General features: G+C 35.5%; 1 long non-coding RNA gene across 1 annotated transcript in view; it reads left to right on the top strand.

Moving 5' to 3' along the window:
- The first annotated feature begins 3988 nt into the window (after positions 1-3988).
- Positions 3989-12871, top strand: part of LOC116070477 — a 10489-nt gene continuing 1606 nt past the window's right edge. The window contains exons 1-2 of the long non-coding RNA XR_004110415.1: positions 3989-4111; positions 11028-11175. This is a non-coding gene — a long non-coding RNA (uncharacterized LOC116070477). The remainder of the gene's footprint in view (positions 4112-11027; positions 11176-12871) is intronic.

The raw sequence follows: 12871 nt of genomic DNA on the forward strand, positions 1-12871 counted from the left end.
CTTACCAAAGGCAATCTACAGATTCAATGCAATCCCCATCAAAATTCCAACTCAATTCTTCACAGACTATCCTACCAGTTTTTAAAGGATTTGGTAGCCACTGTTAGTTTTCGCTCTGCCTAGTCCCTCCTCTACCTTGTCTGCGCATGCTTGATTTCCCTTGAAAGATAGTTCCACCATAATCCCCACAGCCCCACTGGTGGCTCATAGATTAGTGCTTCTCTCAACCGTCAATAGAGAAAGTTACTTTGTAAACTAAATGGCAATTATGAGAGGCCCACAGCTGAGCAAAGTGAGGAGAATAAAAAGAACTGAGAAATTCTCAGCTCTAGAGGGAACATCTCTATCACACCCTGCCACACAAGGCTCGAAGATCACCACAGATTAGAGGGCATCAAGATTGCAAGATCCTTCTTAGGTAGTGGATGGCTACAAAACAACCATGAGTTTCTTTTAACACAACATAGAAATTGTGCATATGGACTTGTCCTCATTGTGACAATTTACACAGAACCTGCATAAACTCAAGCCAGAGAAAAAAAATCCCAACATGAAGGGAAAAGATAGGTACAATGTCGCACTCCTTCCTGAGAAGCTATTGACAATTGATAGCTACTGGGAAATGGAAAGTTAGTTTTCTTTAAGGTTGTGACCATGGTGGGTTTACCACACTCCAGCAGATAGCCCCAGACTCAAGAATTCATGGGCAACATTCACTGAACTCAAAGATTTATAACCATCAGCCTTTCTCTGCCTGCCCTTGCTCTGAATGATGACACAGAGACTTATTTTTATGAATGAATGCCTCGGCTAGTTGTTCCCAACTAGCATGTGACTCAATTATCCCATTTACATTAACCTAAGTTCTGACACATAACTGGTTACCTTACCTTTCCATCCTAGCCTACTTCTTCCTCATGTAAGTCTGGCTGAATCCCCTTTCACCTCTTTCTGTCTGGAAGTCTCACCTTACTATTCTGCCTGTTGCTATAGGCCACAGACTTTTTATTTTAACCAATCAGAAGGTCCCTTAGGCAGGTAATAAACTGTACAAAAACATCACTCCAACAAAGGTTTTTTTTTTGGCTTTGTTTTTAAAAGAACATAGGTCAATGGAGAGGTGGTGGTAGATTCGGGGATCAGTGTGAATATGATCAAACTATGAAGCTCTCAAAAATTAATAAACTACTGTATTAAATTATACTCTGTTTTCATACAATAAATCCTGGTTAGAGTTTCCCCTTTATCTTCAAAATGTGCAAAAGTCTTCTCAATGTGCTACAACCCCTATTTCATGCTATCTCAGGTACATATGCATCTAAATAGTAAATATGAAAGCTCTAGATGGTGTCAAATGAATGCAAATGGGGTTGGTCACAGGGACATAAGTCAACATCTAGTCTGTCCAGCCCTGTTTACTAGACTCCATCATTATTTGAACTCCTGATCTTTAACAAAGCCCTGAACTCTCTCAAGCATTATTATCCTGGATAAGTTATACAACACACCCCTCGTTGAATCAAGGTAGATAAGAAAAACAATGTGGAGTATTTCTGGCAATTTTGTACAGCATATGAATATATTGCTTAAAAGCTAATGCTGAATGCTTTGTGCACAGAAGGTGTATTAGATAAACAAATTGGCATCTGCCCTGCTTTACACAGTTTCATTATCAACAGTTTTAAAGTGAAAAAATAGTTATCGTATTAATAGAAGAAATAGAATGAGTTTCAAATTAAAAAAAAAAAAACCAACAAAACAAACAGTAATTCCCAGCGGTAGTTAAGACAACAGAGAAGTTGGCCTTAGAGCATAATGAAAATGGGGGGTATGAAAATGTACATTTCCTTGAAGGTGACAATAATAAAATCTTTCACTTTTCCTTCATTTTAAAAAGCAACACTCACAACTATAGCACAGTTTTAAAATCTCCCATGCTCATGAATGCTAATGAGCCCTAACTCTGATTCTAAATCATCCAATTAAATGATAATTTACTTACTTTCTTTAAGACAGCTTTACAGAGATTCTATGAATTTCCTGACCTTGGACATGGTGCCAAGCTTCCTTGATTAAAGCAAGGCTGCAGCAAAAATATGTTTATGAACCAAATAAGAAAACACTCAAATAAGCTTACTTACCACATAACATTGCCAGTGTAGACAAGGAGCATCTACAAAATACCAAAACACACTTTTAGCAAATTTCTTGCATTGCATGTTGAGAATTATCTCCTCAAAAGGTTTAGTACAACACATGTTCATTCCACCATGACGTCATGCACTGAAGTTCATATGCAGTTCATCTTCAGTAACCAACTTCAGAGAAAATTTAAAAGCAAAACATGATAATCATTTTTATCTCAGTCTCTAGTCTCCATACCAGCTGCATAACTCTCTGCCCCAATAGTCATCTCTCTTAATTAAACAGCTCTGAATGTATGACTTCAGTTCATTAGAAATACCAGATCTCCCTTGAATATGTCAATCTTTGACATTCTTAAGACGTTCAGCCTTCTGCCTTGACACAAACTATGTCTGAGTGCTGCATCTGGTGCTCCTCTAGAACGTATCTTTGGGGAAATGATGGAAACACTGCATAAGATGGTACTTATGGGAAAAGAAACAGACTCTTCTGCTTGACAAGAAGAGTCCCACTACTCCAGAGTCACACTAAATGCACTCTCTACAGCATATGCATAAGCAACTGCACTGTCTTTGCTAAGATGCCATGCTCTCTATTTTTTACATGAGAATACAAACTCCATTTTAAGTTTTCAGACAGGCCAGTATTATGAAAGCTAATGATATTCAACATAAGAAAAATAAAATAATAGAAACCTGTTATTCCTTTTATTCTTGGTCAACCCAAGAGACGGCAGCTGACTTCAGGAATGCCAGAGTTGCCTAGTACTAACTTTAGAAAGCGACTGGGAATAACGTTTAAGTTAATGGAGACTAGTGAGACCACCACCATGTACAAATGCCAGGTGACTGTTTGAAGTATGCCAAGATGGGACAGCTGATAGTCTGGGTATGGCCTCTCTAATGTTGAGGAACAGAACTTCAGGAAAGATAACTTTAATAAAACTCTCTTGGCTCATTTTTTTAATATGTATTGGACATGGTGTTGGCAAAAGAGAGAATTGATGAGATATAATTTCAAGTACATGCCTTGCCTGAGGAGATGGCTCAGTGTCTAAGAGCATGTGTTGCTCTTTCCGAGGACTCAAGTCCAGCATCAAGCACTCAGGCCAGGAAGCTTATAGTCCCCTGTAATTCCAGATTCAGTAAGATTTGATGTTTTTATTTACCTTATGGACAGTAAGTTCTGTCTCGTGGTTTGTTGTGGTTATAAAACAGTAAATAAAACAGGTTTACACTTGCTAATTTCTGTACCATATGTTGCAGCAATCTAAAGTAACTCCATTTTGACCAAAGCTATCATCTTAGAGGCTTTGAACCAGCCCCACTAACAATTTGAGTCTCTTCAGACAATTCTAGGCTGTTATGCCTGTTAAAATATTCCAAGACATGGTAACCACTTATAATTAAAATAAATAAAAATAATTTCTAAATGTTACTAGACTTGGTTTCTTCATATTCTAATTTGTAAAAGTATGTATGTTTATATGGTATGTACATATACATGTGATCATATCTAGTGAAAATTTTGAAGTGTAATGATCTCTTTGACCTTTGTAATATTTATATAGTAGTAACATTCAACATCAAGTCTATATTTTTCAACCAAATTTAAATGTATAAATCAATATCAATATCATTGATAATTTTCAAAGCATCATTTAAAGAAAATAACAATGTTGTCAAGAATAGAGTATGGTGTTTGATCTGCAAATTAAAATAAAACTACTGTATTGTCCAGCAATTCTGCTTAGAAGCATATGAAAAAATTGAACCAATTTTTTAAAGTGCTGTTTCTACATTTCTATTGCCTAGAGAGTCATTCATAATTGTCAACATGTAAAAGCATCATGCATATACGTTAGTGGATGAATGGATAAAGAAGATGCACAGACAAATATTACTCAACCTTTTGAAAGAGGGAAATCCTGTAATGTTGACAATGATAAACCTGGAAGATCAGATCAGTAAGTCAGGGTTTGTCATCTGATTCTGTTTTCATCTTGAATATAAAATGGTCAAAATCAGGGTAACAGAAAATAGGCTGGTAGATTGCCATTACTGCTCAATAGGTATAAAATGTCAACTATGGAAGGCAAGAAGTTTTTAGAATCTTCTATCCAACATCATACTGTTCTCATTGCTGTTTTCTTGACTGGATCTGGTTCTGTTTAATTGTTAATTTATCTGCAAAGGTTTAATAGTGTCCATTATTTCAAACTTTTATAGCTCTTCTGGAAACCTAAAAGTAAACCAAGAACACCTATCTAGACCTGTCCCTAAACACCTTGCTAAAACAAACTGCAAAAAGTCAGCCCTGATCTCAAACTCTAGGTGGCTTTTCTGAGCCTGCCTAGAGGCCTGAGTCCTTAGCAAGACAGGGAGGGTTGCCTTTCCACCCTGCCTGCTGCTGCTGGCTCTCCTCTTTATCTCTTTTCATTTCTATCTCCTCTTGGCTCTTTCCTATATGCAGTCTATGTTCCAACAGCATTGAACCATGCTAAACCCCTATCACTTTATATGCTCACCTGAAAAATATATTTTAATGAAAAGAAAGTGAGAGATTTTCAAAATCCTGAAAATACTCCTTAACCATTGAATTTCCTAAGTTCAAAAATGCCTCAAACTTCCTTGTTCCATACATCATTCTCTGCCAGAATCAACGTGATTCTTGGTTCTCCTTTTCTATATAATAGCATTACCAGTGTCCTTGGTCACAAAAAGCTTCACAGAACTTAGTGTTACCCTGAGAAATGTGTCATTTCTATTAGACACTTACCCATTTACTGAGGAGCATCTATCATAGCACCATGCCCACAACAGATATCCTGTTTCCTGAGACTGAGTTGCTTTGGAATGTGGAATTGTCAAGGCTAAAATCAGGACAGGGCAAACCAGAATTGGTGGTTCCCAGAGCCTACCAGTAGATAAATTTGTTTGCGTTCATGTTTCTCCATGATAGTCATCTTTTTAAACTAAGGCTTCCCTTGTATTCTAAAACATGATGCTTCTGTTTATAAAGTAGGTAACTACTGGTTTTCTATTTTCAGTGGACTGACATTTTCTTAAGGTCTGCACATAGTATTGCATATATTGTTTCCTTGATTTTTTTTTTATTTTTAATTTTGTATTAGATGTTTTCTTTATTTGATGTTTATAGATGTTATTTACAATATCTCCTTTCCCAGGTTCCCCTCCAAGAAAAAAGAAAGAAAGAAAGAAAGAAAAGAAAAGAAAAATAAAATAAGATAAAGTAACAAAAACTAAAACAAACACCTGTTCCCTCCCCCTCCTCCTGCTCACCACCCCACCCTCTCCTGCTTACTGGCCCTGACATTCAGCATCTAAACACTTATTGAGCAGGAAATTATAAGCACACTGTGAAAAATCTAAATATAATCACACCATGGGATATTACAAATAATTAAAAATGAATGTACTAGAAAAACATAAATCAATCACTAAATGTAAGAGTTATTATATGATAACCTTTAAAAATACATAACAAATATATATTGAATAAATCTCGACCATGTGTCCAACAAAAGGAAAAAATATCTATTATCAACTAGTAAATGTTGGGAGGAGTTATTGTCATTGCCACCACTTCTTTAATTACCATTGCTGTTATGATTAGCTACCGTTACTAAAAATTCACTAACTTAATGCCACCCAATGTGATAAGTATGTCACACCCATTATCACATTTAATTTTGTTCTTTTCATTTTTATCTCCTCTTTATGAGTGAAGAAGATAATATAAAAGAGACAGTAGAATGCCTTAATTAAGCCCATATATCCAGTTGCTATAGAAACTAGATTTATATGATGGTCCTTCCTGGATCCAAACCAATATTTACTTAATACACTACATTGCTAGTCAGTCTAATAGTATAAATCATGTATTTATGTGGACACTATACATGGTGAGCTCTCCTGCGTACAATCCCATGATCCCTGCTTCCTGCTGCTCATAAACTTTTTTGGTCTCTCACCTTTGAGGTTGGTTCTAAGATTGGTCCGTTGCTTCTAGGCAGGAGAATATGGCAAGGTAATTGTTGTTGCCTTTTCCATTGTGATACGTTTTATCAGATTCCATCTTGGTAGGAGAGTTTCTCTAAAGACTTACTCTTATATGCAGCCAATATAACTAAGGGTTCAGTCCCACAAGCACATGGGAAAAAAATGCTAACATTGCTGTCAAGTTGGAAGTAGATTGTTCCAAGTTGGGTCTCCAAATGAGAGTTTATGTCAGCTGATAGCTCCATTGCATCCTGTGAATGCTAAAGCAGAGCATTGCAGTACGTAGATTTATGTGCTGAGAAATTGAATAAAGATTTGTCATACCGCAGTAGAACACTAAAATACTGTCTTTTTAATTACACCCATTTCTTGGAGAGGATATTAAAAACTAATTGTAGAAGATGCATTTTAAGTATTTGCAAAAAGGTTTCAAATAGATTTTACTAGAGTACTTTCTAATTGATGATACAATTATCATAATCAGATCACTGAAAATTAGTAATTTTATTAAATATCTGGTAAGGTATTAGAAGGTAAATAGAAAGTGGTTAATAATCTAAATACTTTCTTTTAGAGGAATATGACCCACACAGGCTGTCCTCTGACCTCTACACTCATATCATGGTACTTATATTCTTTCTCTTTTTATAAATAAATGCATAAATAAGGCAAATTTTAAAAGTAAAAGTAAAAAGACCTTTCTATCTATTACTCATCTTGATACTCAGTTAGCGGTCCTTTGAATAGACACGTTGTTATTGAAATTGAAATGTCATAGTCACACTGTGTAAGAGAGGAAGCCACTAATCCTCATTAAACAGCACAGCTGTATTAAATCCCCACTATTCAGAAGTCAGGACCTGTGCATTCATACATGAATAGCTTCTAAAGGTTAATTAAAATCAGTAGGTGATAAAAATTTATAAGCTTCTACTTATAATTTTTTAATGGTACCATTTCCAACCTTTGATGGTGGTCTCTTGGTGTACTGCCTGAGTCCAGATCCCAGCTGCTCATTGTCCCAGCCACTTTAAAGAAGCTCAACAAACCAAGTATCCTTAACTTTTCTAGGATTGCTTCTGTCAAGTTTTAAAACTTGATAGGTTTCTAGTTTCAATGGGATACTCTCTTTTGGGAAAGTCACATCTAGTATTTTCACCCTTTGGCCCTTTTTCTTAACTGAACTTATCAATATAAGTATTTATACATTTACTTACTTTTTGAATAAACAATAAGTCACTGAAGAGTTACATCTAAGAAAATGTTTGGGAGCTTTTGACCCAGCATTCCTTGTTCTTACATGTCCTAAATAACCTTTTCTATTATTAAAACATTTTCCAATATGAATAATTCCTGCCTAAGAAAGCAGACTGAAAAAATTTTTTCAGATCAGTTTTAAATCAATGTTGAGAATAGCCCTGGTACTTGAAATATGAAATATCAAATAACAAATTACTGGTAAGTAATAAAATAGTGTCAACTCAAGTAAAATTAAATGTTCTTGCTCCATCTCAAACTCAAAGAATAATATAAGAGCTGGAGGAAACATTGGGTGTTGGAGAATGTTGGCGATCCTAGACAGGTAACTATTTCTGTTCAAGAGAGGGAGAGAGAGAGAGAGACAGAGAGAGAGAGAGAGAGAGAGAGAGACAGACAGAGAGACAGAGAGACAGAGAGAGAGAGAGAGAGAGAGAGAGAAGGAGGGAGAGAGGGGGAGAGAGAGAGAGAAGGAAGGGAGAGAGGGAGGTAGGTAGGAAGGGAGAGTTCAATGTTGTATCCCTGCTAAGATGTCCAAGCAAACTTAATGAAACTCATTAACTCATCCAAAATAAACAAACAAACAAATAAATCATGGAAGTAGAAGGGGCCAGCTGAAGAAAGGAGGGCATCAATGGGAGTGGGAAGGGTTAAGAAGGGATAATGTGGATCATGACAACAATCATATCTATGCCATATATATATGTATACATAAAAGTTTATGAAAGTTTCATAATTAAACACATTAGAGCATTAACTAATATTGATTCATTAAAAACTTCAAGATTAATAAAAACAAACATGAATATGGTTTGAAAAATAAACATTTTCTGTATATATATAGGGAAATAAGAAAAGATTTTTAACATTCCTAGTCCTTACAAAAAGGCAAATTAAAGCAATAATTAAAACCACCATATTTTCATTAGAAGACACCAAAGTAATCATTGCTCGAAATACAGATGAGCACTTGTAGCAACTGATATGTACACTCACTATTGTTAGGACTGAGATACGTAACAACTTTTTGGAGAAAAGTTTACTCCTTTTTATAAAGTAAATCATAGAATATACATGTCTCATTCGTTATACTCCTAAGCATTTATGTGAAGTAAAACCACATGTACAAACACATATCTGTGTGTAACATTCATATACATTTTATGTATAATAACTAAAACATAGTAGGGAGACAAATATCCCTAAAGAGGTAACTGTTATTCACACATATTGAAGAATAACCAATGAGCATATTGTACAGCATGAGTGAGTGTCAAATTATATAAAATGAACTAAGCCAGGCTAAAAAGAATACTCTAAATTACTGCTTATATAATATTCTACAACATATATTTAAGACGATGACAATGGTTGGTGGCTGCATGATGATGGCTGACAAAAGAAAGAGTAGGTAAAGAGAATCACAAAGTACCACAAAGATGCTTTTGAGAGGAATTGATATATTCAGTACTTTTTTATTCATTGCTTTCATTACACTAATGTTTTCATTGTATAAAATGTCAAGTGTACCAAAACTTACAAAAATTTGCATTTTAAATATGGGCAGATAATTTTATATTTATTTACATTTTCATAGACTATTTTAAAGACTAATTTGAAGTTAGAAAAATAAAATTGATGTCTACTTGCTTCTCTTCATTTAATCTTTCAGTAAACTGGTAAGATTACCTTATTCATTTTGGTGAGAAAACATGAGATTATATACCTTTATATTCATATATACTATGTGTATGTATATAGGTGTATGTCCATATGATTGGTTAGCATATGCCTTCTTTACGTCACTTTCTTGACTAGTCCAAAAGCATCACTCTTTCTTTGTAGCTATTATGATCCATAGAAAGTTTATGGTCTTGGAATTTCTTATTCATAGATATTGTCATCTAAAAAAAAAAATAGAAATTTGTTTGGATTTTTTTCTTTTATTAAATTTTTTTAAATTTTTTAGATATTTTCCTTATTTACATGTAAATTTCTCCTTTCCCAGTTTCCCCTCCAAAAAACAAACAAACAAACAAACAAAAACAACAAGAACAAACCCCTGTTGCCTCCCCCCTCCCCATGCCTGCCACCCCACCCTCTCCCACTTATTGGCCCTGGCATTCTCTCCTAAAGTAATCACAAGTCAGATAGACTCAGAAAAGTAAGCCTTTCAAGTCCTCTTTCATATATGGAAACAAGAGGAAGTAGACCTGAAAGCAGAATGGTGATTACTATAGGTGTTAGAAAGTAGATAAAGAGAGACTGGATTTGGTCTGCGTGTGTTATACTCATGTATTCAAGGATAGCTCTGAACCCTATTTAAAGCATAAACAAAATCAATAATAAAAATCGATAAAAATAAAATTATGTTTAATTTATAATGTCACTGGAGATGGCCTACTCCAGGCCATTGTGATCCCTGCTTCTAGGCAACTGCTTACTGAACTATAAGAGTTCATCTAGCTAGAGAAAGGACCCAAGGAGCTGAAGGAGTATGCAGCCCCATATGTGGAACAATATGAACCAACCAGTACCCCTAGAGATCCCAGGGACTAAACCACCAACCATAGAGTACACAAGAAGGGATTCATGGCTCCAGCCACATATGTAGCACAGAAAAGCCTTGTGGGACATCAATGAGAGGAGAGGTCCTTAGTCTTTTGAAGGCTCTATGCTCCAGTGTAAGGGAATCCCAGGATAAGGGAGCAAGATTGGGTGGGTTAATGAGCAGGGGTATGAGGTGGGTGGAATAGGGGCATTTCCAGAAGGGAAATGGAAAAAGGGGATAAAATTTGAAATGTAAATCAAAGTAAATATCTAACAAGAAATTATATATAAATTAAAAAGAGTCCATCGAGATATTTCCAATTCCCAGTTTATCCTAATAGTTTAACTATGCATAGTCTATTTATAACAATGCTGTTTTCAATATGTATTTCACAGTGGATTAAAGTCCAATTATGCTTTCTAAATTTTTTTTTGAAGTGCTAAGAAATTGACACTCAAATCTATATAGTGAAAACTCATTTCCAATTTCTTTCTGAGCATATGCAGTTAGATATACTCTTAAATTAAAGTTGCTGTTTTAAATTACTACATTCCTCTTCCAAGAGTTTATTGTCTGCTTGCTTCTATATTTTTGTAAGATAATTATAAATCTGGACACATATAAGAGATGCAGTGCTGCAGAACAGACATGATGAGATCATTTACAGAACACATTTAAAGTTTCTAGAGAAAGTGATCAACCTGAGAATTCAGGGAAAGAAAGGGCGACTGCGTAACATTTGGAAGTACTGTTTTGAGCAGTGCAGTTCTTCCCACAAACAGACCCTAGGGCTCCAGGATGACACAAGGGAAGTGGTTCTGAAAAACCCAAGCTGGATGCAGGTGCAACAGATGTTTCACCATGTTCAACAGAGAGCACTGAAGCAGGGATGGATTTGCAGTTCTGTTAACTGGAGCAAGTAGTACGAGCCAGAGGAAGGCAGTACCACTCACACTAAGTAGTTACTAGGTACCTCCAGTTTTGAGTGTGTTGTTGTTATTGTTTGTCATAGTCTATTAGTGTCCTCTCTTTCTCTCTTTTCTTTTTTCCAGAATTTCTTTTTCCAACAAGCAGGATGTGAGTCATAGACACAGGAGCATAAAATTGATGAGAAAGCAATGTGTGAGAGAGACAAAGCTGAAGCAGATTCAATGGGAGATCAACTCACTATACAGAGTCTGACAAGTCTCTTCCACACAGGTGAGAAGTACCAGGGTAAGATTACTCAATGCAACAATGATGGGAAGGAATGACATTGCTATGGCTCAGCCTCAGCATGACTCTGTCCTCCCAAAGTTCATGTGCAGTAAGTCTGGCCCCCAGCCTAAGAGCTAGGGTTTAGGAGGAGGCAATGCAAGGTAATGATGTCATCAACAGCTGTTGTTTTTCAATTCTTGACTGTTCTCATAAGAGTAGATTGCTAAAACAGGAGTAAATTTATAAGCCTTCTCTCTAAATTCCATGCTCAATCTCTTTCTCTCCCTCTCTCTCTCTCTCTCTCTCTCTCTCTCTCTCTCTCTCTCTCTCTGTCTCTCCATATATATATATATATATATATATATAATATATATAACATATTATGTTATGTATACATATATATGTATATCACACTCACATGCATGTGTGTACACACTCATTTTTAATAATTTATTTGGGGTTTGTTTGTAATCTTTGAGATTACATTATTCTCTTTCCATTCCTCTCACCAAACCCACCCATTTAAACCTTTCTTTGTGTTCTTTCAAATTCACAGCCTCTTTTTTCCATGAATTATTATTATATATTTCTAAATATTACCTGCTTTTGACACCTCCATGATCCAGACTACTATGCCATGATATCACTATGAAACTTTATCACAGACCAAACAGATAAAGCAAATTGATCTTAGATATTCAGCCTACAAATCTATGACCCAATTAGCTAAATAAGATCTTCTTCAAAAAGTACTTTGTTTTGGGTATTCATAACAGAAAACTGGCTGAACAACCACCCTTTCTAGTCCACAGTTCAGAACCACTGAGAAGAGAGGAAAGTCTTGATTTAAACTGAGGCAGGAATTAAAAACAAACAAAAAAAACCACACAATTCAAGGCTCTGAGGGAACTCCACTCATGGCAGCTGGGCAATAACTGCTTTCTTAGAGAGAAATCTGAGCTGCAAACTTCCTGGCCTGTTTTTTCTACATATAATACTTTATCATGGATGCATTGTTATCTTCTCAAATCTATGAGATGGTTACAATGTCAAATTCTTATCATCTATATATATCACTAACAGACACCTACAGAGACGTATTAGAAGTTTCTTCTGTAATTCATGTTATATTCTTTTGTTTGTATTGCCTTTATGTAGTTCCAATATAAATATTAAGTGCATATGTAATAAAGTCACAATTTTAGATAAAATTTCTCACCCATGTGTATCTCTGAAGTTATTTGGACTATTGATTAAAGTAATTTTATATTAACACTGGATTATAAAAATATGTTTCCATCTTTAAGCATTTTTAGGCTATGAATTGTATTTAATGAATCTTTTCTATTATAATAGAAATTCTCTTATTAAAAACCCACCCTCAATCATTTTTAAGGTTTAGTCTCACTGAAATGCAACTTCTTTGCATAATATAAAAGTAAACATTCAATGTTACGAAATGCTTCCTAAGATCCAGACACTGCAGGAATACACTGGAGGCTGCAGCTCTGCTCATAGGAAAGCAATACAATGGGCATGCAGGCCACATAAACCAAGGAATGTTTCCTAAAATGATCTACTAAAGAGCACCGGTCTGATTGTGCTGGCAGCATGTGTATAGTAGAGGATTACAAATTCGATCATCAGTAGGAGGAGAGGACCTCAGCCCTGTGAAGGTTCTGTGCCCCAGTGTAGGGGA

This window comes from Mastomys coucha, unplaced genomic scaffold (genome assembly GCF_008632895.1).
Source record: "Mastomys coucha isolate ucsf_1 unplaced genomic scaffold, UCSF_Mcou_1 pScaffold22, whole genome shotgun sequence".
Taxonomy (NCBI): Eukaryota; Metazoa; Chordata; class Mammalia; order Rodentia; family Muridae; genus Mastomys; species Mastomys coucha.